Source organism: Hirundo rustica, chromosome 4, assembly GCF_015227805.2.
Source record: "Hirundo rustica isolate bHirRus1 chromosome 4, bHirRus1.pri.v3, whole genome shotgun sequence".
Classification (NCBI taxonomy): Eukaryota; Metazoa; Chordata; class Aves; order Passeriformes; family Hirundinidae; genus Hirundo; species Hirundo rustica.
Genome location: NC_053453.1, coordinates 2,810,066 through 2,836,525, shown reverse-complemented (window position 1 = coordinate 2,836,525; position 26,460 = coordinate 2,810,066).

The following is a 26,460-nucleotide window of genomic DNA, read 5'->3' as shown; positions in this document are numbered from 1 at the left end:
CATTAACAAGGACTGGGAAAACGGAGGTCCCCACTCAACTCCCACTGAAATAGTACAGCTGAGTTCTGCCCTGCTTAACTTTTAACATCAACACCAGCAACACACGAAACCTGCAGTTTCTTGGAAACCAAAAAAGAAGGCCTTTTCCTAAGTCAAAAAAACACAAAGGAAAATAAAAATTTCTCCCCCTCCCAAAGAGACCCAATAATAATTATTATTATTAATATAATAATAATAATCCAAATAACACAAGAATCACTCAAGGACAAACAAACAAACCAAAAAAAAAAAAAAAAACAAACCACAAAAAAGAACAAATAACAAAAACTAAACCGAAGAAAAACCACCCCAAAACATAGAAAACCCACAACATGTAGTTGTGCTATAGTAGAGGCTGATCAGAACAGCAGACACAGTCAGTGTTAGCGAAATTTTGTACATTTAATTGCTCCAACCTTATTATCGTTTCATAGTGTGTCAAACAATACTAACCAAACAAATTTAAACCAACCTGAAGTGTACTTACATTCAAAACAATGATTTCTTTTTTTTTTTTTTACATTAATATTGTTTCAAAAGCGTCTGGATTACCGAAGCCAGACGGGGCTAACAATCCAAAGATACAAGTTGTTTTATGGGAAAGGTGCACAACCCCCTGCCAGAAATAGTTGTGGTTCCAGGACAATAACCTTTGGAGAAGCAGCTGATCCCATAACGCTGGACCCGCTGTTTGGCTTTCAGTTTATCCAAACAACCATCCGCTTCCCTGAACAGATGCCCACGGACAGGGATGAGGAGGGAAGAGCAGGAATCAGATTCTCTGGCTGCAACACGGGGCCCCTGCTGCAGCTCCGGGAGGAAGGTGGGCTCTTGGAACCGGAGCTGCCATGCGAGAGCCAAGCGCCAGGAACTCCATCCAGGGAGCCCACACAGCAATCCCTGGCGCTGCGGGTCTCCTCCGGCAGAGGGCAACGCTGGAAAAATCGCCTGGGAAGGAGCGGAGTTATTCCATGGAACCGAGACACCGCCGACATCTGCCTCGGAGCGCACGCAGCACCGCACGCTGCGGGCTCTGAACGCCGCCGCTCCGCCGAGGCTTCTCCTCCGCACGTATTTCCTGTCCTTGCGTCTTCACAGAGCGAAAAAAATCTACCTGCTGCTTTGCAGATTTGGGATCCTGCTCCCTATCAGTGGGATAAACGCAATCCCGATTGCTCCAGGGTCCTGGAGCACTGCCATGAAGCCAGGGAAATTAGGATGTTAAGGATCTCCCGAGAGCTACAGATGATCCATCAATACCCAGCAGATGCTGACAGCCGAGCACTGAAGTTATGCTAAAATTAAAAGAAAAAAAAAGAAAAAGAAAAAGAAAAAAAAAAAAAAAAAGGGGGGTGGAGAAAGACACTGCAGAATGATACAGCAACTACACCCTGCTCGGAAGCATTAACAGCGCTTTCAGTTTACAAAACACATCCAGATAATAGCCAGAAATGTCCTTTTCCTCCTCCTGCTGGAAGTAAACACGGTGGCTAGAGGCTTCGTCTGCCTCCCAGGAGACCTGACAGCTGCTCACATGAGCTGCTGCGTAGCAAGAAATCTCCCAAGTTCCAATAATCCAAACACAAGGATCCCTCCTGCTTCAGACACGTCTCACCAGCAGCTGATCACCGGTAAACACCTTCCTGTGCTGATGTAAATAATCATCAGGATAAAACCCAGGCGAACACTTGTTTTCTTTCTGAACATCAGTTTGATTTTCCCTTGTTTCCTCAGCACACTGGAATTCATTCAAGGCCAGTACCTGCCTTCATTTTACAACTCTATTTTTGCAGAAGCTCCTGGAGAAGCTACCACAGCCGTGTTAAAATTCAGCAGCGTGAGTATAATGCAGGTGCTATTCAAAACAGCACATTTTAGGGGTATTCCACACACAATGCTATTAAACGAACACAAAAATCATCTTGCTTTTCTGAAAATCTGAAAGCTACCAAAAAGTATACCCAATGACAACACATATGAAAAAGAATTAGCTCGGATTCAAGGTATATTTTCCAGAGAGATCCAAACTTGCTCCACCTGGACTAGGAGAAGTTCTGTGGATGATGTTCAGCCCGAGCTAATAATCACTACAAAAAACAAGGATCACTTCAGGCTCTGCACTGAAATTGGTACACCTTGGTGCAGCTCACAGGTAAATGGGGGCAGAATAGCTAAATTTGGTAACACCAGAAAATTATGTTTACCAAGTTTCCCTCTCCCCATCCTGTTCACCTCAACTCCCCCCCCCCAACCCCCAGATAACTAATTGCTGCTTCTGATAACTGGCAAGATGACACAAATGAAAAATAAAACAAAATAAAATTATAATGTCCTGTCACTATTACTGGCAGGCTGACTTCACAGGTTTTTTTGTTTAGATGAGACTATTGATCAGAACTCTGCACATGTAAGCACACCACAGGCTTGGCTGCAGGAGAGCAAGGATTTAAAATACAGGACAGAAAAACAGGATGACTGCTTCAGAATTTACCCACTCTGCTGATTTTCTACGCAATTGCACAATTCACGTTCCCTAATAGGACCTGCTCCTTACACAAGACACATTCAGAGGAGTGTTTGTAAAATCAAGGCTTACAAGTGGTGCTATAAATGCCCTCGAAACCATTTGTTCCTCAATTTCCGCTGCTTGTATTTTAGTAAGAGATTTCTACCATAGTAAGGATTGGAAAAAAAACCAATAAAATACCATGGGCTCACTAATACTTCATAATTATGAAAAACTAATTCTCAGGTAACAGCACAATGAAATTCAACCCACTGTGAGACAGAGTAGGACCATCTCTCCTCACCAAAATTACTTCCCAGAAGTCATAAACCACTGTCAAAAGAAAACTTCAATGCCCATATTGACCAAAATTATTTTAAACAGGAATATTATAAGTATTACCTTTTTTGTCCTGACAATTAAATGAGTTTTATGTAAGAAACTTGGATTTTCAGCTTGACTGCTTTATTACCATTATGAATATTTCTGCCACACAGATGTCACTATTTCAGGCTTTTCCAAACTTACGTTTGGGAAGAAGCACAACCCAGGGATGTTTAAATTTCTTCTAGAGCTCAAAGAAGTTGATGAAAATTCCAAAATCAAGACCCACTGCAAGTGTTAAATTCCCGGATCAGGACTCGACGGAAGGATGAAATCTCTGACCTTGGTAAGGGTAAAACTCAGCACAAACAACTCCCATTTCCAGCCTTGCTGTTAGACAACAACGCTACGTCTCCTGGCTGAGGTGCAGCATCCTGAGGGACTGGAAAAGGACGGGGGATTTTTCACTGCATTTGTATGAAATCCAAAGCCTAAAGAAAAATATTGTTTATGCTGAAATTCATGACAAGGAGTTGCTGCCCCATTAATCCCATCTCCAGCCATTTAGAAAACCACGAGTCAGGATCAAAAATTATCATCAAACTCACTTGAAAGAGCTGCTGGGGAGAGGTTGTTTTTGTTTGGTTTTTTTTAACTTTGAATTTCAGCATTCCTGTTTGCAAGTGCTCTAACCCTTTATGTGACAGTATTTTCAAGCTGATATTCTGGTGCTACCAATAATTCCGGAAGCAAGATGTTTATGGAAAAACACCGTGTAAATACGGCACGAACTACAGCCAGTCATGTTATACACGAGGTCAAAAAAACATGACTCTGTGTTTTCATTTATAAATACAAGAGAAATATAGGAAACACGTGATTACAGCAATTAAAATCTAGCCTGCATTAAAGAAATCCTCTTAATTTTAACAACATATCCGACTAATACAGCATAAACAAATATTTTTAAAGTAAGTTGACAATTTCCCTTTTTATTAAAACTGAAGGAAGGTTTTACTACTTCCTACTGCAAAACCAATACAAACACTGATTTAAATATTTCCTTTTCAGTTGCATTTCGAATACTTATGACAACTAAAACAGCGACCTTTTTGCCACCGAAACTGGCAGGGCATAAGACCCTAATATGGCACTTTTTGAGTACTTTCAAGAAAAACAGGGATTGTTTATATAAAAAGTGGAGAGAACTGGCACAACACCTATTTTTCTTAGCCCTTTTTTTTAATATACGTTCTATTCGTCACCAAAACAGCTCAGTGGAACACAGCATGCAGCACACATTGTGCCCCGTCATGAGCTGACAACAAATAAAGAGAAGGTGAACCAAGTTACAAAACAGATTTTTTCACCCCCGCTCCCCCTTCTCGCCGCCTGAGAAGATAAATGATCTTAGTTATATTAAAGAGAAATGGGATATGGGATCCAAAGGGCTTGTTTTACGTTAACTGCATCTCACCAACAAAAATAGAGAAAGCAATTTCCTGGTGCATCAATTCCATGCCAGCACTTCCACGTACACTCTGAATTCCGAGGCGCTGGCACGCTGCGCACCTCCGGGTATCCTCACATCTCCAGCACGTCAACTGCTCCCCAGCAATTTCCTCTGTTAAGGCAGGGCTCTTTCCCCCCCCCACCTCCAAAACACAAAGATAATATAGATATGTCGGCACAAACCACCCCGGCTGAATAAACATCTTTCTGTAGGTAACACCGTGTCGAATTACTCCCGTAACCAACACAAAGCACCAGCTCTCTCCTGGGACGTGTGTCACCACCCCACTGCTTTCACCACTACAGTGCCCCTCACTCCTTTCTGTAATTTCTGGTTATTTTAAGGTCAGATTTCCTTCCTCACAAGGAGCGGTCAATATCTGGAAGTTCTCATCATTTCAGATTGTAAAAAATTGTACTGAAAAAGTCAAGAAGGAAAAGAAGCTGAAGAATGTGAAATACCAAACTATTCTTGATCCAATTACTGGACTAGACCAGCATAAAACTGCAAACCTCATCCTTCCCTCCTCCTTCTCATGTTCCGTATTTATAGGATATTAAAATCCTCCTCCTCCTAAGCAAAGACTCATTTCTAGTGCAACACCAAAGCATTTTTAAATATCTGTGTATAGTCCTCACCATTATAAAGCCTCTCTTCCTCTTCTCGACCCAATCCCGTTGATCTGCTCTTATTTAACTCTTGAAGGCTACTTGAGACTCACCACGTTACTAAAGGTTATGTAACTCTTAAAAATACACTGAATTTTACATTTTTAAGCTGTACAATAGAAACACACACAGCAGAACACACAGTTGAAGGTTTTTTCCCCCACTCCTCCTCCACTTATTTTAAACCAAAACATCTCAAGGATCTAGAATTGTGGATTTCCATTTTTTTCCCCCCCCAGCTTCTCGGCCACACAATCTTCAGCAGTACAGAAAACAGTATAATGAGCATAAATCTAGAGAAAACACGATGTCCTTCCCTCTGTGGCTTCCCACTAACGCTGTCCGAGTTGTCCACTGCCTGCAAAGCCGAAAGCTGCTGATCTAGAACCGAGTATCCTCTTACTGTTTGCTCTGCCACCCGAGAAGTTACCATTAAAATGGCATCACATTCCTTAACTCCAAACTGACTCGCCTTTCTCCACATAACCTATTAACATCCCGTGCTCCAGAGCATTTCATAAAATGCTACTCCCAGGAACAACCACCCAAAAACAAAACACCATCGTTTAAGACGCTTCGTTTTGCCACGGATTCAAACGTGGAACAAGTCCTTCACACGGAACACTGCCCAACCCACCTATAAATAGGCTCAAAGCTCCAGGCTCAGGAGACTGAGAGCTCCACATGATCCTTGTAGCGTTCCCCGGCTTCACCTACATAAGAGCTGTGCCGTAACACTGCCGGGCTGGGCAGACACCGAGCTGCTGCTGTGGCTTACGCAGGAGAGCACGGAGGGAGGGGAAAGAATTTAAAAAAAAAAAAAAAAATTTAGGAGGAAAAAAAAAAAAAAAAATCACTGGGCATAAACAGCTCTTCTCGGGAGAGAAACACCTCCCTCTCCGGAGGCCAGAGCCAGCCACGGACAGGCTGTCACGGCTCGGCCATGACAGGAACAACAGCCAGGGACAGGCCCTTCAGAGAAGGTTTAATGGGGCCAGGGCCAAATGGACGCTCATGGTGAGCAAGAGGCTGGGGGCAATGGCAAGAGGGTCTTGGCTACACTCCCTGGACAGGGGGTATTCAGTCTCCCTGGCTGGGTAGCCAGAGCCAGGCACAGTCAGATTCCTTTGGGCAGGGGGGCTTCAGGCTCCTCCCAAGCTGGCAGCCAGTCCCCATCAGACCCCATAGACAAGACAACTCCAGACCCACCCCGTTCCCAGTCAGATTCCCTCCTAGACAGGAGGGCTCCATGCCCCGCAGTGTCACCCTATCAGATCCCATAAGCAGGACGTCTGCAGGTCCCTATCAGACCCCTAAGGACAGAAAAGCTCCAGACCCCCATGGTCCCCCTCAGACCCCCCGTGACAGGAAAGCTCCAGACCTCCATGGTCCCCCTCAGAACCCCAGTGACAGGAAAGCTCCAGACCCCCATGGTTCCCCTCAGATCCCCACGGTCCCCGTCAGAACCACGGGCCCCAGGGGCCACGTGACGGGCCCGAGGCACCGGCACGTGGCCCCGACCGTAACAAACAGGCGGGTGGGCGAAGAGGGGCGATGGAGGGGGGGCCGAGCTGCGCTGCGATTGGTCGGGAGGGAGCGGCTCGCGCCGGGGGGGCGTGTCCCCGCCGCACCGCCCCCGGTGATTGGCCGGCGGGGGGGCGCGGTGGGCGTGGCCGCCACCTCCCCCCACCCCCCCCCCCAAACCCCGCACCCCCCCTTCCAGCCCCGCCGCCTTGGTGCAGTGCTGAGGAGGCGCCAGGCGGGGGCCGCGCGCGCTTTTCCCGCCCTCGGCGGGGCCGCCGGGACCCCCCTGAGGGCGCCGCTCCCTCACACCCGCCATGGCGGCACCGCCGTCACCCCCGCACCGCTCGCGGCGCCCGGAGCTGCGCCACTCAGCAACCCGCGGCTGCCAGGTCTTGTCCCCGCACCCCACTTCACTCCCAGCCCCGGCAGCGCCTCCCGCCGCGAGTCCGCGGAGTGCGGGACCGCTCTGGCGCTCCCGACATCGCCAGCGCTTCGGCCCCTCTTCCTGCACGCACGCACCCACCTGTGGGGCGCCTTCGCCCGCCTCCATCATCGCCCCGCGGGGAAGCGCTTAAATATCCCCGCGGCGGCACCGCCTGTGTCACGGGCCGGGGCTGCGAACGGCAGTGCGGCCCTCCCCGCCTCCCCCCCCCCCCCGGCCCGCCCCGCTCCGCATCTTGTTTTCTCCATACGCACTTGGAAATGCGTATGGAGAAAAGCGGGATGGGGGGCGGGAGAGGGGGGGGCATCGCTGTTATTCCCGCTCTATTCGGGATACCCACGCAGCAGCGGGGGAAACAACGCGGCGCAGCCCCGTACCTTCTCCCCCCACCACTCCCTCCGTCACTTGGCTGATTCCCCCATGTCGCGACACGCACACACACACCCCCCTCGCCATGTCGCGACAGCACCCCGCGCACCTGCCGCGCCGCGTTCCCCCCCTCAACCCGCCGTGTCCTACCGGGGTGCGGGGAAAGGGACGCTCGGTTCTTCCTCCCGGGGGAAGCAGCGCCGTGCTGGCGCTCCCCCAGGTGCGCGGGGGCTCCGCGGGTGCGGAGCGGGGGGAGCGGCGGGGAGGGGGCGGCAGGAGCCGAGATGGAAACGGGATGAAGCCGGGATGGAGCCGGGATGGAGCGAGGCTCCCTCCCCCCCCGTTCCCCGTCCGCCCCCCCCCCCCGCCGCTTGTGTTTACCTCAAGTTTGAATTTTATCTGCGCAACATGAGCTGGAATGCGGACATGGAGGGCGGGAGGGCGCGCACACGCCCGGCGCTCCGCGGGGACACCGCGAACACCCCGCACACACCCCCCGCATCCCCTCCGCGCACACACCGCGCCCGCACCCCGCGCCCCCCGCCCCGGTCCCGCCGGTAACTTACCTCCGCCACCGGCTCGCCTTCTTCTCCTCCTCCTTCTCCTCCTCCCCGGGGGAAGGTGCCGCCCGCAGCCCCATCAGCGGGGCGGACACCGCGCTCCCGGCGCGCCGAGACAGGTGCAGCCGGGGCGGGCGGGTCGGGGGGCACCGCCGCCTCCCCAGGCTCCCCCACTGCTTCCCTCCGTCCCTCCCCACGATGTTGTTTCGTTATATCATGTCCATCATGTGACACCCGGAGGCCTCTCTATGGAAACTTAAAGGGGACTTTCACGTCCGCCGCCGCCGGACCCGCCGGTACCCCCGGGGAGCTGCGAGCCTCGCCGGTGCCCGCCTGCCCTCCCTCCGCTACCTCCCTTCCCGGGGGGCTGCGCTCCCTGGTCCGACCGCCCTCTGCTTAAAGCAAGTTGCTGCGCTTGCTTCTCTTATTATTATTTATTAGGGGTCGGTTTAGTGTTTGGATTTTAGTTTTGGGGGGTTTTTTTGTTTGTTTGTTTTGATGTTGTTTTGGTGGGGTTTTTTTGTTTTCCTTCTCTTTTCGCAGAAAGGAATAACCGGGGAAAAACCGGCCGCGCAGGCACCGTGCGGAAGGATGGACCCCGCTACTGGAGGCTGCGGGATCCGGTGCCCGTCTGCGGCCGCGGCGGGTCTCGGGTGCTGGAAGCGGCAGAAAAACAAAACAAAACAAAAAATCCAAAACAACCAAAAGGAAAAAAAAAATTAAAATAAATAAGGCGGAAAAACCCCTTGTCTGTGTCGGACTGAGGAGGAGCAGATGTGAGCTGTTCTGCCCGTGGAGGGTCGATGCGGTGGTCGCTATCCCCGCGTTTAACTCCGCCAGTCGGTAGTGAAGCGATTTCTCCGTCGCGACCCGTCGCACCGCCGGCTCCCGACAGCCGGCTCTGTGCCGAGCTGCTGGAAGGAGCCGCTCCTAGGGATGTGCGCTGGCCGCCGCAACACTATCAGCAAGCAGCCAGCCCTGACAGAAAGGAAAAGGGAAGATGCCGACAATTCCGCGTGGTTCGGGCGGCCCCCGCTTCCCCGCGCATCCCACTGCCCGGCCGCAGCCGCCGGGGGTGCGGGGCCGGCCGGCGGCAGCGCCGTGCTCCTCCGGCTGCTGTTCCGCCTGCGGTGCTGAAGTGGGTTTTATTCCCTGCTCTCCACCAGCCCCCAGGATTTGGGATCAGAGAGTTGAAGCCCACCCGCTCCACGGTGCCGCTGCCGGGATGACAACACGCAGGGGGCTCTCGGGGTTTTCTCCCTGGAACGTTCCTGCGGGAGGCCTCCAAATTCTGCTCCCGAACTGGTGGCATCACATCAGTGTTGGTGATCAAGTGCAAGGCTTTAGGGGCTAGATTGAGACGTGGGAGATAGATTTGTTGTTAAAAACTGAAGCAGGAAAAGCAATCCCGCATTCACTCCTTCTTTACAGCTTCCAGCAACTCCTCAGCAAATTAAACAAAACATGACCCACAAATGCAGTAAATTTTAAGTTGCGGATTTAATTTCTTCAGTGTCCCACCACGTTTTCTTGAAGGGAGTTATATAAACGACTTTTTTTTTAACTTCTGGGTTGGTGCTGATGGCTGTCAGCCACGGGAGGGGACCAGAGTCGCCCTGCCACCCGGCACAGGCCCAATCCTGCAGTGACAGTGGATCATCTCCCTCAGCTCTTCCATTTCTGCTTTAGACTTGAAATACCTGTTCTCTGCCCCAGTCATTTCCAGGTGCTCATGCAATGAGCTGTATCTCCAACAGATCAGTGTTTCGGAAATATTTTTTTTTTTTTTTTTTTTTTTTGAGTTTTCTAAAAATTACTAATGATTTTAGCTGAAAAGAGTTAACAGAGTGAGGAGCAGTTCATCCTCCTTTCCTTACTTCTTCTCAGAGTCTTCCCTCCATCCACTCTACACACTGTTTATCTCTCATTCCCGTCCAAATTTGGGGGAATTTCCTCTCTGGGCTCCTTTCTGCCATTTACCCAGGCTGTCCCACTGCTGTGGAGCCTAACTACAATTTGCCTCGCTTCCCAAATCTCCCGGCCTCATTTCCCTGCCTCACTAAGCCTCTTTTTATTCCATATTCCCTTCTTCAGATCATCCTTAAAGGAGGAAGAGGCTGGAGCTGGGATTTAAAGTAGTCTTTTAGGAGGACTGCCAGAACCGATCTGTTTCACTCTGCTGTTGTTGCTGTTCTGCTGTGTCATGGGAAGAGTTTCCTCTCCATACCAACCCTTGGAAGCAGCACCTTGGGCAGAGCCGCTCACTGCAGACCCCAGCCGTGTTTTACAAAGCCCCGGGTAAGTTTGTCTGGTGCAGGACTGAGCCTGGAAGGAGGAGGCACTGCTGCCTCCCCAGGCTCTGACCTGGAGAGCTGTGCATGATTTTGGGAGATTTGCAGGAGGCAGAGAGACAGCAGCAGCAGTGACAGCACATCATCGCTCAGCTCTATTTCATTTTCTCGAGCCAAGACGCTTTAGGTTACAGCCCAGCAGAAAAGGAAAATGAAGCATTTCTGTCAAAAGGGAGCTATTTCCCAAATTTGCTTTAAATTATTGCAAGATCTTGCACTAAGAAAGGAGCAGATATTCTGTCTCCTCTTAAAAAATGTTGTTAGTTATAAAATCTTTACGATCTTTGCTCTTTCCTCCTCAGCCTTTCTCCTTCAAAAACTTACTTTCATAAATGGGAAGTTTAAAGATGACTCCTCTCTCTCTCTTTCTCTCTCTGTCTGTCCCCCCTCCCAAATTTGTGTTCCTTGGAAAGCCCTGAAGAAGCCTGAGGCTGTGTCTGCCCGTGAATAAACACCAGCGTGCACATACACGTGCGTATCCACGAGCACACACAGGATTTAAAGCATCCCGCTGAAGTTCACATACAGGAAAATCCTTCATCATGTGACAGGCTTTAATATCTGCCTTAAAATTAATCCCTAACTGATGGACTCTGTCTTCGTGTGGTGGCAGATCATAGGAGGCTCAGTAGCTGTGGCTCCTGTGCAGGTTTTTAAAAACTGCCAGATAAAATCCCCTGTTTGTTGTTGGATTAATTTGGTGATTTTTTTTTTTCACAGCAGCTACCTGGGAAATGCTCATCTAATGAAACCATGTAAGAAAACTTTATAGTGCTGTCATCTTGTTTTTCCACAGTTAAAAGGAAAGACCTTGTCATGAGGTCAGGACATGATCTGATGTTATTACACAAGGAAATGGCTAAAGGGCCCTGCAGAGTTCTTCAGGTGCTCTGTTGGCAATAACACTCCTGGGTTTTGTTGGAGCTTGAGTTTTGGAGATGTTCCTGCTTAATGTCAAAGTTGTCTTTGCTTCTTTTTTGATCCATTTTTGTTGTTGACACTGAATTTTCTTGTTTCACTTCTCTTTCAAATTCATTTCACTTTTCAGTTCCCATGTGTTAGAAAGTGCAGTTTCATTTAGACTCCCAAGAGAAGAAAGTCTGATTCTAGAGAGCAATTTGCAGCAATATATTTTCTTTGCCACTCACACAAAAACATCACTACTCCAACAGATCTGGGTATAAGCAATGCTGACAGACCCTCAAAACCAAAATCAAATTGTGAAATTGAGGCAAATAGCCCAGAGAACCCGAAATGTTCTGGTTTCTAAAATGCTGGCTGCTGTCAAAAATAGAGTAAAATAAAGCTTTGTTTACGTTTAAAGGAGTGTGTTTGTTGATCGAGTTTCTAAGGTGATGTAGCAGGAAATACTGTTCTTGGGGAAAATGACATGAACAAAGCATGAAACTATAATTCAGCAGCTATTTGTCAACTGATAGCAGAAATAAAAAAGCGTATTTATGAAGCAGTGAGAGGTTTTCATTGAACTTTTTCTCTCCTTTGCTGGCATATATGAAGGCAGCTTCTCACCTGCTCTGCTTCTCGATATAACTACTTGCAAGAGCAGAGCTAAATCATTTATCAGAAGGAATGTTTTCATCAAATCCAAATATCTACGCTGGCTGCTGTTTCTACATCACGTCACAGATGAGATTGATGCTCAAGCAAGGTTTTAATGTACCTGCATCTTCTCCAGATTGGTGCCCAGCTTGCTGAGTCATTTTCCCTGTTCCCATTCTGCAGCCGGCTGCTCACTCGCTATTCCCTGTTATTTGTGTGGGTCGTAAGCTCAGCAACAGATGAGAATAAATGCTAATATTTCTTTAGGCTGCCTCCCTAAGGAAATAAAGGTTCTGCTGCTCTGCTTTTCTTTGCAGGTACATGTCCATCCCCCTCTCCCAAAAGCTTCTGAACCCATTAATGAGTTCCAGATGATTTTGGGAGGAAACACACACTTCAAACTCAGTTATATTCCTGCAAGGTGCACACAGGCAGGAGGGAGAGCCTCAGATCAGGAATCGGAGCAGAACTCAGCCCTAACGCCTCCAGGCTGGCATCCACGTTCAAGCCACCAACCCACCCATGGCAGTCAATTAATCTCTGGGTAGTGATTCTGAGCCACAGTGCTGCCCTATGCTGCCTAGTACAGTTTTCTCTGGCTGGCAAGGGATATCATGGAGAAGCAGAGGAACTGGCCTAACTCAGGGAATGAGCTGTTTTCAAGGCAAAACAATAGAGGAATTTAAGCAGTATCACTATAAGCAACAGAAAAGTTAATACTTGGGCATGCCTGTACATGGTTTGGGGGAATGATTTGGCTTATGTGTGAGTCCCAAAACAAACCATTGGCAGAAGAGCAGGTCAGGCTGTTCCTAGAGCCAGCACAGCTGTCAGTCTGCTGCCTTGCTAAAGCTACAGGCCAGGATCCCCCACCTGCACCTCTTCCAGATGTGGATGCGTTTTCTCTGCAATGACAGCATCGAGTGAAGCACACTCAACCACAGGCTTCAGGCTACTGCCTCTGACAGCCCCACTCTCCTATCCTTCTTTCTGGCATAGCCTGGCTGTAGCTGAGGCTCAGAATTGGTTTATGTTTGGGAGGAGCCAAGCCTGGGGTGTCTCTTCATGGATGGTGTTGGGTCTTTACCTTGGTTGGAGCCCTCTCAGCTGCCTAAAGGAGATGGGAGAGCCCCAGCCCTGCGTCTCCACCTCAGGGAACGCTGGTCAGGTCAGGATTGCAGACAGGATCAGCTCCATCCTCACATGAGAGCAAAGGTTTAATTTATGTGTCCTTTCTCCACCACCTGCACCTCGCTGGGAGCAGCCACCGGAGCGGGGACACCATACGCGTACCACATGTGCTCATCTCCATTGCAATTAGTTTGATGCAACAAACAGCTCCAGCGTGACAAAATCCAGGCTAAAAAAAGCCAGGACTTCATCTGCATAAACTGGATGCACAAAGTATGTATTGTGTGTCACCTCCCTTATGTCCCACATTTGTTCCTGCAGCAAATGGCATATGCTTCAGCAGTACCACATGGTCTGAACGGACTCCTGGAAATACAGCAGGGATCTGATGCTGGTAGTGTTTGAAATTAAGACATTAGTTGTGATCTTACTTATGGACCTCTTCTGGAAGGAAGGCTTTTGCATATAAATTAAGATACATTATCCTCTGATGAATAATCTATAAAATTGGTGCCAGCCTCTCCATCGATGAGCAAGTTATTATTTCTGATTTAGCTGTTAGAAACCAACTGAGACCAGGGGCCTCGTTCTCCTGACCACTGTGTATCCACACCCAAGGAGATAACCTCTGCCTTGAGGAGCTTGCAAAGCAGAACAACAAAAGAGTGAGCAATATAACACTCAGGCAGAGCAAACACAGTGACCTTTTGCAAATGTCAAGTTAATACCATGATCTGGAGGTAGAAGGGGCTTATCCAAGGGAGGGTGGGTCAATGACGATGGGACACACTTCAGGGTGGAGATGAAGGAAAAGCCACAGCAGAAGCTGTGTGGTGTGAGATGCAGAGGAACTGCACGCAGAACATTTTGTGGTCACTTGGCGCATCCAGGGTAAAAAATGGGGTAAAGAGTCTGTTGACCCTGGCCACAGCTCAGAGAATGATCAGCTCCCCAAAATCTCACAGCCTGGAAAGGGGAGGTGGAGAGGGCAGGGGTGGACAGAGGAGTTCTGCACAGGCAGCTGGAGGTGTGATAACCCTGTTTTGGGGCTGTTTGTCTCCGTGGCTCAGCCTCCTGCAGCTGTGTTTGCTGCAGCTGAGCCTCAGGGCTGGAGTGAGATGTAGCTGCTCTAAGTCCAGAGCAGCACATAATTGAATATTAACAGGAACAGCTCTAGGAGTTGCTGGGACTCAGGAAGTCACAATTCCTTCTCTGCTGCTCCCTCCTTCGTGGGAGGTGATTGCTGGAGGCCTTAATGGATATGAGACATAATATGCTTGCCTCACATTAGCCCCAGTTAGCAAACTGAGGCTTTAACCACATCCTATCCTCTCTGATCATTTCCTCATCCACCTCTTCAGCAACGTGAGAAGTGCAGTAGCTGCAGCCACCCCAGCGACCAAGCAGAGAGCTGCAGAGACCATATGAACATTGATTTCACACCTCATTTCCCCAGGGGTCCCACCTTTGAGGAGCATCAGAATTTGCCACATATACATTATTGAATCCCTGGTCTCTGTATCATCCTCCTGGAAAGAGGAATTATTTAGTTGATGGACAGGGATGCCGTGAGCATCATACAAGATCCAGAAAGTGATTTAGGTTGAAAACCTTTGGCACCGTGCCTTTGTTAAATATTCAAGGTAAAGTACAGCAGCAAATTCTTGGGCACTAGGGCCTCTCCATGCTGCCTGGCCAGCTAAACTAGTTGCCCTCTCTAAAAATATGGATGATATCTTTCCCTCCTCAAATTCATGCTGCACATCTGCACTGAGAAGTTCAGTCTTTAGTCAGTTCAGTCTTCAGTGCTTTACAAGAAAAAAAGATGCCCACAGAAACCCATCTGATCATTCAGAAGTTGGTGTTAGTTTGAGACGGAAGAAGGCAACATGTTCAGAGTACCAGAAAATGCCTAAAGACCCTGAGGGCTGTGCTGAACAACAGTCAAAATCTAAAGTTCCTCCTCTTTTCTTTTTAATCTCTTTTCTTTATATCTCTCTCTCTCTTTTTTTTTTTTTTTTTCCTTTTTTTTCCCCCCCTCACTTTAAAATTCTCAATATCCTTGATGTATCATTTTCCTTCAGGTCCACCAGCACTTGTTCATTACATAATTGCTTTCTTTTTCAAAAAACATGTTCCTCTATCTCCTTTTTTTTTTCATTAGTTGAAGTACAATGGACTCTACCGTGAGACTGCTCCTGGTTTTGTTTGATTTCTCTTTTCCTTTATCACTACCCAGAGACATCCAGCAGATCATTTCATAATCTTCCTAGAGTTCAGAGAAAGTATATTTCTTCCAGATAGGAATATAGCCTGCGAACGTCCTCCTTCTTTTTCCTCACCACCTGCTCCTCTTGAACAACACTTCTGGCAAACTTTATAGATGCATTATTCCTTTATTCACAAATTAGATGTTCCTTTTTAGGGAAAAGTGAGGAACACACTGTTTCCCTGGCATTCAATGTGTGTTTTTGCACGGCTGCTTTGCCCTCCAGCACGCTCCCGAATTTTTGGAGCCCTCGGGAGCGAGGACCTCAGCACCGCATTGAGCCCCAGCAGCCGCATGCTGTCTGTGGGAGGTCTGCAGAAAAGGAGGCTCTTCATTCTGCATGTGGTGCATTAGGGAAGAGAATTGGTGGAGCTCTGCGATGCACAGGAGGCAGGATTGCTTTTGTTATTGGTCAGGGAAGGTCTGTGCTGTGTTTGGTATCGCTGGCTTCCTGCTGTTGTTGGATAATTAATTAACACCAACAGAGTGTTTGAAGCTCTGCTGAAGTGCAAACACAGGATTTGCATTGATATTTCACATTCTGGCCAGGCATGGGGAAGATGGAAGCGCTGTCACAGCTTGAGGAGACAGTCATGGAAGAGGGGAGATGGATAAAGACCACAAATTCTCCTTGGTGCCCTGAGCAGGATCCAAACATCCCTGAGAGAAGCTAATCAAGTTCCAGAGATGAATACTTACAAATTGATTTAGAAATTTTAATTCAAAGAAATTTGCTTTGAATTAGAAAGCTTTTGGGTTTAATTTGCAGGGTTTTCTTCTTTCCAAGATATCCAGTAACAACAATCTTTGCCAATTTATTTCTGTGGGACCCAGAACAATTGTAAATACCCTTTTTGTAAGTCTCCTCTGCCTTAGAAGGCTGTTTTCATCTTCTCACACGTTTTTTCGTTTCTGGAAAAAGCAAAGAAAATCCTCCAATATTTTTGAACCCCTCTTAATTCTCATTGCTTTCCTTCATCCGCTGTATGATTTGTCTATGACATTCTTCTACCTTCTAGCACAGCAGCCAAACCCACACTTGGTATTTCCTCGTTAGAGTGGAATCATGGCTTCTGATCTTTCACTCTTGTTCAAATGCCCCAGAATAAGATTTGCCTTATTTTACAACAGCTGTGTCCTCTCCAGTGCCTCTTTCACAGCTCTTTTTCCATCGAACGCCTGCTTGACCAGCATTTTGCCCCTTTGCATTGACATATTTTGTTGCTTTTTATCTTACTGAGCCAAATCTGGTTGATTTTATTCTGTTACTCCAATTTCCCAGCCACATTTTAGAACACATCCTCTGGAGGATTTATATAGTCTTTATTTCATCATCCAAATAACTAATGAAAATATTAGAATCAGGTCCAGAAGAAAACCCTGCGGGAGCCCTTTTGGAAAACCTCTAAATCCAAAGGAAGGGAATTAATAATTCTTGTGTGAATACATTTCTTTTCTGTCAAGTATGTCTTAAGATGATTTCACAGAGATCATAGTTCCTGGTCAGCTTATGGAAATGTCATGTGAAATGGCATTAAAAACCCTGCTTCTTTCAAAATACATGACATATTCTCCCTCTTCCTTATTCTACAACACAGTTGTTGGGTTCAAAGACAGAAACTGGATGGTTTTAGCATCACTGCTCTATGACAAATCTGGTCTGCCTGACTGTATGTTTTTTCTGTTGTCAGTCAAATGCTCAACAAAGAGATCATTGCAGAGTTTATTGTATTACAGCTTTTGCATTATGTGCTGAACTGGCTGCTATGTAATTCCCCAAGTCCTGCTTCTCCTTCTTTAAAGACAGGCACTGTGTTTGCCCTTCTCCCCTCCTCTGGGATCTCCTCCCTTCTCCGTGAGCTCTCCTGGATAATTACTCATGAATCAGTTTGCTCTGGCCCGTGCCTGAAGTGCTCTAGGGGGAACTTCATGCAGTCCTGCTGACTTGAATTTGCCTAACTTCTCTGAGTCATTTTAGTGGTGTTTATTTGCCAGTTTGGTTTGTCTTACCCTCTGCAGTAAAAGCGGTTCTGATAAATACCAGTTCCTAATATTTTTTGAAAATATTTTATTTCCCTCCATAGCTAAAGCATAAAAACTAATGAATGCTCCAGTCTTTTCTCTGTTGTTATTTCTGTTCTCTCATTTTCCATTAATTCAGTTATGTATAATTTCCATTGCCTTCCTCCTGTTTCAATACCTTTGCAGAGCATCTTTTTATCGCCCTCTATATCCCTTCCTAATAGAAACTCATTTTGCCCCTGGTCTTTCCCATTTTAGTCCTCCATAGTCACACTATTCTTTTACAGACATATTTTTCCTAGTCTTGTTTCCCACCTTTGTGCATCTCGATGTTCATCCTCCTTTTTCTGCTTCCCTCACTCCTCCCTTTCCTTGGAGGAAGATGTTCCATCATTTTCTTATCTCCTTCAGCTTAATTAACCCCCACCTTCCTGCCCTCATCAACCTCCTCCCTTTTAGTCAGTCCAATCCCATAGAGCTCCAATGTCCTTGTCCCACAGGAATTTTGCTCCATCATTTGCACTTCTGTTCCCTCCAAACATGGTTTCACACCCTCCTGCTGGGCTTGCAAGCCAGTTTTTGTACAGTCCCTCTTTGCAGAGCCCCCTTGGCTTGTTTGCCAGGTAGGAAACCATTATTCATTTTTCTCCATTATTGCGGATTCTAATTAATAATGGGTTTGTCTCTTAGACCCATGCTCACCTCTGCAATATGCCAGTCCTTGCCCTGTCTTTTTTCTCCATCCAGAAGGACTGGAAGAGAGTGTTTCCTAACCCCTCTTCTCCCAAGGGTCTGCATTTAGAGCTAGGAGGCTTCATTAAAACCCTTTTCAGGGTGGTAGATGAGGATGAGGTTCTTGCAAGCATTACAGAGATCACCTGCCCACTGAGTCTCCCCTCTCCAGCTGGGTGTGAGACCAAGCAGGCTTTTAGGAAAGGCAACTAAGGGATCTGAGTGTAGCATGCACTGAAGCATCCCTTTACCCTTTCAGATTTGTAGTGTCCAGCACACAGATAGCTTTTTTTTTCTTTCTTGTTTTTTTTATCTTTTTTCTTTTTTTTTTTTTTTTTATTTTTTCCCCACCAAAAATTGTGCTGCTATCTTTTAATAAATCAGACAACAAACCCAGGCCTATTTGAGATGTATTAAATTAAGTCCCCAGCTCTCTGGGTCACTGTTCCTCATAAAACGATTACATCTCTAAACAAGGAAGAATACAAACCTGCAAGGTCACAGAGACCTGCAGTTCCATGTAGATCCACCTGACTCTTCTTTCTCATTAACTGCACACAGCTGACTCTTGCTCAAGGCTTTCCTTAGGCTCTCCAAGCTCATGGGCACTCCCACTGAGCAGGTCCAAGGACTGAGGCAGCGTTTAGGCCGGGTGAATATATCTGCCCACTTCTATTTTAGCAGAGAGCGTTAAGCAAGCAGTTCTCAGTATCTGAGCAGTCCATCCCCCATCAGAGCGGCTACTGCTGAAGCTGGACATTTCTCCACACTGGAGGCAGCCCTGGGACCACAGAGAACACTTGGTGGGACCCAGAAGAGTAGAGGTTATTAAGATAACAAGGGTTATTGCTGTCATTAACTGCCTATAGGAGATTGTTGAAAAGACAACACCAGATTTTTCTGGAAGCTGCACAGTGATGGGGCAAGAGAAAATCAACCCAAGGGGCAGAAAAGGATGTTAAAACTAGATATTAGGAGGGAAAAAAATATAACTAAAGTAGTTAACTACTGGAACAGGAGTCCAGAGAACTTTTGGGGTCTCTATCTTTGCAAAAGTCCCCTGGAAAAGGCTCTGGGAAATCTGATGGAAAGGTGTGAGAGAGGAGCCTGGAGATCTCTGAAGGTCTTTCCCTCCCCAGGTCTCTGTGATGCTGAAATCCTGTATGGGTGGGTCTGGGGCAGTCCTATCGCTGTCCTGCTCATTCCAGCTGATTGCCAACAAAATTACAGAGCTGCCCAAGCGTGTTGGTTCTGTTTTGCATAAATTTGTAAGGATACTCTGTGCAGAATCCAAAGGCTGTATAATAGGAAAATCCCAGGTAATTACAAATTCATTGGTTTAAACCTGATCCCAAACAGCATCAAAGAAAATCTGATATAGGCTGTGATTAGTAATGAATTAAAGGATGCTAACCTGATTGATATGCCTGAGCAGTTTTATGGAAAGTCTGTCATGTCAAACAAATGAATGTTTTTTTAATGAGAATGTAAGTTTGGTTAATAAAGATAAGCCTGTTATAAATTACTTAGATTTCTGCAAGTTATTGAACAGTTCCTGAACACAGTCCCAATTAAAGGAAAATGGTACAAAACCTAATCTGGGATACTAAATGGATTAAAAACTATTTCAGCAAGAGATTTTATAATGCAATTTGAAATTCAATTAAACTAGAGATATTGAAGTCTTCCATTTATTTATTTTGGACCTTGGGTTGTTCAGTGTCTTTGGGATTGACCCAAAGGAAATGATAATAATCATCGCTGATAAACTTGAAGATGACGTGGAAGTTCCAGACTCGTGGCAGGAGAAAGCCAAGGAAATAAGGTGAATCTAAATACAACAAACTGCAGTGTCACTGTTGTTAAATGTATGGATTGTGTTGGCAGGACGAAAGACAACAGCCCAGGGTGTGGCAACAATGAAACAGCCCAAATAATCCACTGAATGGGAACATGCTGAAAAGATTTTGCAGTACCCCAACTCAACTGACAGCAACCGAAGTTGTTTAATTCTCCCAAGAAAAAGACTTCAGGGTGTTCTTGAAGATGAAGAGGAGATTGATTTGCCACCCAGGACGGCATTCAAAGACCTGTTGCTAGGAGGTGCGTTCACCACCATGCAGAGATTTATATCAAGACAAGAGGAGGATATTGCTGCTACCCATCTACTCTGCACCTTGCAGGCTCTTGGGACACCACAGCCGGGATCCAGGGGGACAGCCAGCAGCTCCAGAAGGGATCAAACCTCCACAGCATTCTCCAGATTTCTCTTCATCCTCCCACTTCCTCACTCACCAGCACTGGGCACCAACTGGTTTGTTGGTACAAGAGAGGCTGCAGCCTCCTTCAGCTGTCGCATCCCAACTCCCTGCCAAGTTTCTGTTGCAAGAACTGATGCCAGTGTTTTTAACCCAGAGTGTATTTGGCCCCTAGTGTTCTCCATGACATAGAATAAACATTAGGGAGGAGATTCAGGCTTCAATGAGAAATGCTTTCCCATGATACGTTTTCATTTTGGCATGCACACTGTTTATGATGAAAGGATCCTAAAATAATTGTATTAGATGAACCGTCTGTTCTTCTTGCTTTGAGGCCAGTACAGCATGACATTTCAGAGATAAAATGTTGTGGAACAGCCTCTGACTTACAGCCCAATGGAACTTTTCTGAAGCCATCCTTCTCTCTCTTTTTATTTGCTCGAGGTTTGTAACCTGAAAACGTCAAGCTGGCATCACACTGTTGCCAAAAGGTCATCCTGTGCATTAGCTAAATCTTAAATTATCACCAAATTAAATTTTTCTTCAGAAGTCTGGTTCATGAGCAGACAGCTCCCCTGTGGAAAAAACTCCACCTCTCCAATTCAAAGGAATTCCAGGATTCACAAGAATCCTGGCACTAGGTTTCCAAGAGGAGACTATCTGTCCTTAGGAGAACTTATTTCTGCCTGCAGGTTCAAGTGAGTCTACGGGACCTTAAATCAAAGGAGCCCAATGCCAGGTCAGTTGCTGAGTAACTGAATCCTGATCGTCACATTTTGACCAGCTGGATGAATGACAGCAACAATTTCTTGGGATTGCATCTGGAGTCTTCTGCATTTTCTTTCCTGCAAGTAACTCATGACTGCAACCTTAACAAGGGGAAATTATTTTGAGTTGCAGGTAGGCGGGTTTGTGCCACGTCCTTTGCACAAAGGTATGCAATGATAAAACCTCTGAATCATTATGTGCATTGCTGAGATTATTGCAATTACTGGAAAGTGAGGGGAGCCCCTTGCCAAATGCTTTGAGAGCCACAGGTGAAAAGCACTAGCCAAAAGCTGCATTATTTACGCTGGGCCAGATCTTGCCTGGCTCTTTTGGGAAGTGTTCTGTAGCTGGAAATCAAAGGGGAAAATGTTTAGCAGGTCCTTGCTGCTCTTTTATAGAGTAGTTTGGATTGGAAGGAACTATGGGGATCACCCACTTCCAAATCCCTGGTCAAAAGGGACCTTAAAAATCACCCAGTGTCACTGGCAGGGATACCTTTCACTATCCCAGGTTGATCCAAGCCCTATCCAACCTGACCTTGAATATTTCCAGGGATGGGGCAGCCCCAATCTCTTACAAACTCTACTTTGTGGAGAGAGGTTGGATCCCATCACGCTGTTCTTAGTGGATGGATGTGGTGCTCCTTGTAGGAATTCAGGGCCACCTCTCTACCCTCACCAGGCCACTCAACAGCAGCCCTGGGGACACAGGCTGTCCCCAACACATGCTGTGGCTTTGATGCACCTGGGAGAAGTCTCTCCTGTGTGTCTGGAACTCTTTGGCTGTAGACAGCGACCACACAGGGCTCAAGCTGAGCCTTTACCAGCACAATTGTTCCTGTTGCGTTCACTTGGGATCACTTGGGATTGTTGCTTCACAGCTGAAATTTTTGAAAACTACTGAGGACAGTGATTAATGGAGGATGCTGGAAGCCTTAACCTAAAACATGACAACTCCTGGCTCTAGGAGCTTGGGACTGGCACTCCTGCCTGCACCTTAGCGAGGAAATGGGACAAGCCGAGCAAGGCATTTTTCGTTGGATCATTTATTTATTGTTCTGTGCAAAGCACAGGGTGTAACTATCACCAGTCATTTTTGGCTATTGAGCTAGCACCAGACATCACTATGTTACTATTAGAGCAAAACATATTAGCTCATCATGAATTTACTTTTAGCCACGGTGACTGCATGGCTTTCCTGTTTTTGCGCAATGCTGCAGGACGTGAGACAGATCCCACAGTCACAAATTCCTCCTGGGTGGAGACTTGCTTATTGCAAACAGCCCCATGGGTGTGGGGGCATCGCAGGAGGTTGTCTGTTGGACTGCTTGGAGCTTGGTCTGATACAACAGTGACATCTACACCAGGATCATGGCACAGGGACAAGCGTTGCCCACATTATTAATTTTTTTGTGTGGTCCGTGGTCTAGTTTTGGCCAGGGCTAACGAATGCTCTCCCAGATCATGTTAGGGCACAAGTCTGAGCTCTTCTGCTGGGCAGTTGGACTCTGAGGTCCCTGTTCTGGAGGGTGGAAGGGTTCATCCTGGTGTCCAGGTGCTTCCAGTTGGACTCAGAGCCAGAGAAGACAGCCAGTATTGCTGATACTCCTCTGCTTTTTCACAGCAGAGCACACCATTACCCAGGTGTGCTCCAGGCCTTTGGTTTGTCACAGGCTTTTAATCCAATTAACACATGTATTTCCCAATGGCATAACACCTCATGGCTCATTTCCCCCAAAATATGTGGAAGTGTGTGAAATAGTCCTAAGAACTTCTTGCTCTTCAGTTCTTCCTATTTTTCCAGCATCCCTATTTCCTCCCTCATGTGACTTCTCTAGATAAACACCTCAGAGGGAGGTGCTAGAAAATACTCAGTAGGTGGGGTTGTCCTAAAGCAGAGCACTTGGCAGCACAGCCGGCACGTACAAACCATGGCTGGGATCACCCTGAGCCCTTGCCTGCTCTTTCTTGGGGGTTGTTGATGTGATTTGCATAAGAACATCCAAAAATGTCCTCTAAGGACCACGAATAACATTACAGGTGTATGTTCTGAACTGATCCCTTTATCTCTCAATCCGCTGTATGGGATGAGGCTCAGCCTGGAATGTTCTAAAAAAGACAATTAGCAGTGCCTGTACTGAGAAAAAAGCACCCTGGTTCCTGGGCCTTCTTTGTATGTCCAGAGCTGGGGAAGAGTCTGGAGCCCCAGGAGCGACTGAGGGAGCTGGGAAAGGGGCTCAACCTGGAGAAAAGGAGACTCAGGGGGGACCTTGTGGCTCTGCACAACTCCCTGACGGGAGGGGACAGCTGGGGAAGTTGGGCTCTGCTTCCAGGGAACAGGGACAGGACAAGAGGAAACGGCATCAAGTTGCACGAGGGGAAGTTTAGGTTGAATATCAGGAAAAATTTGTTCATGGAAATGATGGTCAAACATTGGAACGATCTGCTCAGTGAAGTGTTGAAGTCACCATCCCGGAAGGGATTTAAAAGAGATGTGGATGCAGCAGCTGGGGACATGGATTAGTGATGGGTTTGGCAGTGTTGGGTTAACGACCTTAGAGGTGTTTTCCAACCTTTATGATTCTGTGATTCTGTGGCCATGTCCTTAATCTGTATCCAAGAAAGACCAACGTGCACCAGCCTGTCCTCTGTGCCAAGGACATGCAAACCCCGAGGAGAGCACCAGGTCCATGCCACAAGCCCTGGGGAAGGAGGACCAGGGTTACCACAGGAAGCCCCATGAGGCAGAACCCATGGGACCCTGCCCATGCTCTCCTGCATGGCTCCTCCTGTGACTCCCAGGCTGGCTCCTTGCTCTTCAATCCACTAGTCACAGAATCCCAGAATCGTTTGGGAAGGGACCTTCAAGATCATCCAGTTCCGCTCCCTGCACTGGGCAGGGATGCCTTCCACTGTCCCAGGTTGCTCCAAACCCCATCCAACCTGGCCTTGGACACTTCCATGGGGAAGGAGCTACTCAACCCTGCAGGTCTTTCCTTCCATCCTGGAAGTCATGGGGCTGTGCAGCCTCAATGGGGATATTACACACACTTATCTCTTCTGTTGACACTTCAGTTTTTGTTAATTTTGGGTAAACAGGCTCCTTCCAGCAGAATAAGCTGTCTTTTGCATTATGCTGACTTTTTGCTGCTATAATATAAAAAGCACATGGGCTTCTGCTGACGCAGTCATTCCAGCAAAATGTTTAAGTACGGGTTTAGCCTAATTCTTTGACAATATTCCCAGATTTATTACATGCAATGAGCAAGCACAGAACAAGTATTTCACTGACAACTTCTAGATTGGAAACAGACACAAAGAAATCATTTCTCTTCTTTGCAACCTCCTAATTGCCCCTTTTAATCTCTGATGGACTGAAAGATTGCCAGTTTCCTTCCAGGCTTCCTTACTCTGTCTCATACATTAAAAAATCCGATTTTTTCTAATGCCTTTTCTTGTTTGCAGCTTGATTCTCCCTTAGTCTTTTCAATATCCAGATGATACCAGACCTCCCAAGGTTTAAAGCCCACAATTTCAATATATTGTAAGTGATTTTAACATCAATTTTCTTTCCATATGTATTTGTGGATATTTAATGTGATTCTTCTGCTGTGCTACTGATTTTTTAGTACTATCAAGTTGTACATTTTAATAAATACTAAAATAGCTGAAAGACAGTCCACTTGCAAATGAAAATCAACTGCAATTTTAATGTTACGTAATATAGCTTTATGGGGGAAAAAATCTCGTAGAGCTGGGTAAGGAAAGAAAGCAGTGGGAGTCAATAGAAATGTAACTCAGTTTTATGGAAGTTATTTTAAAAATCTGCAGAGTTAAACAGAGAATAATTTAATTTTTTCAGAGTTTTTAATAACCTGTAAAATTCTATTGCACTGATTTAATATCAGCTAAAAGCTCAACAAAAAGGTATAAATTCCTGCTAAATTCTATAGGATCGTAACGTAGGTTTGTAGCCTAAAAATAATTTTATGCCCAAGAGAGCATCGTCTCTAGCAGGAGGCTGCCTCCCCCCATCTCTTTCTCACTGTAGGATGTTTTAGCTCCAGAACCCTTTGCTTGCATTTTGTTTCTAATGTTTCTTCTCTACGCTGTTGGGAGAAAAAGAAGAAAGAGGCTGCCTATTTCTCGTCTGCTTAATAAACTCAACGTCTTCCCAAATCTCTGCTTTTGGAAGCTCCATATCATGTCATAAATGCTACTTGTTTGAACAAACAGGGATTTATTTACAGTGCTGAAAGAACTTCTTGTGCTCCCTGCCTCATTTGCAACATTATTCCCAATTGATTTCTGCCATACCTTTTATTGACTTGCCAGCAATATTCCTAAGTAAGGTTGGGTCTATGTCAGAAAAATTTGTTGCCTCACACTGAGCCTTTTTCAGCACCGTTTACTCAATATTGTTACTCTACCCAGCTACTGCTCCAAAAAACCAAAACAGCTCGCTGTTGTCTGAAATGAAGAATAATTGGAAACACCATGCCTGCTTCTTTCAGCACAAGTAACAATTCGGCCATTTAGGGCTCCTCTAACACTCCTGAGCTCGGAACAGCTCAAACCTTGGCTTCCTGCTAGTCAGGAATATTCAAACTCACAAACTCCTGGCAGTGTTTGCCTCCACGCTGCACAAGGACGGAGCGGTCGGGATAAAGCCACACAAGGGATCTGAATCACCGCATGGAAAAGCTGATGGGCAGAGCTGCAGCGACTTACCTGAGCACTTCCCAGCCCAGGGTTTGCCTGGCATGTGAGAAGTAAGGAAGCCTTGAAAGTGTTCTCCAGGGGAAAGCTGCAGTGGGTCTGCTGGCGAGCTCTCCGGGGTTCTCTTTGGTTCCCTGGGTTCATGCAGATCCCTCATGACTCTCCTGGGCTCGCAGTGTGAGGATGGAGAAAACCACCCATATTTCACCTGGGATGCTGACGCTCAGAGGATTGGATGTGGGGCTCTGGAGGACACGCAGGATACCAGAGGTAAGGCTGGGACAGATCCCACCAGGGGATCCTGCTCCAGGTACTCGAGTCCATCCCCCAGAGGGAATACTCCAGAACCTCACTGAGCTATAAACCTGAGCAAGGCGATCTCTGCCTGAGGCAGCGAAGGGGATGTAGACCCAGCACAAAGCACACCAGTGTTGTCTCCTTCCCAGCAGCTGGCTCTGACTCTTGCCTTGGTTTCCCATCCTACTCGTGACTTGTATCTGCAGGGTGATGCACCTGTGATGTCACCTTCTCCTTGGCTTTGACCCCCCCAATAGGAAAACTGTCTCCCCACTCCTGTCTCTTTGAACTTCAAGCTCTCTCCTGTTGTCTTGGGATCACAGGGATGCTGTGTCAGGAGCTATCTTTTGCTTGGGAAAAGAAATTTCAGTCTTTAAAGACAAATATCTCCTGCCTTTTCAGGAAGACA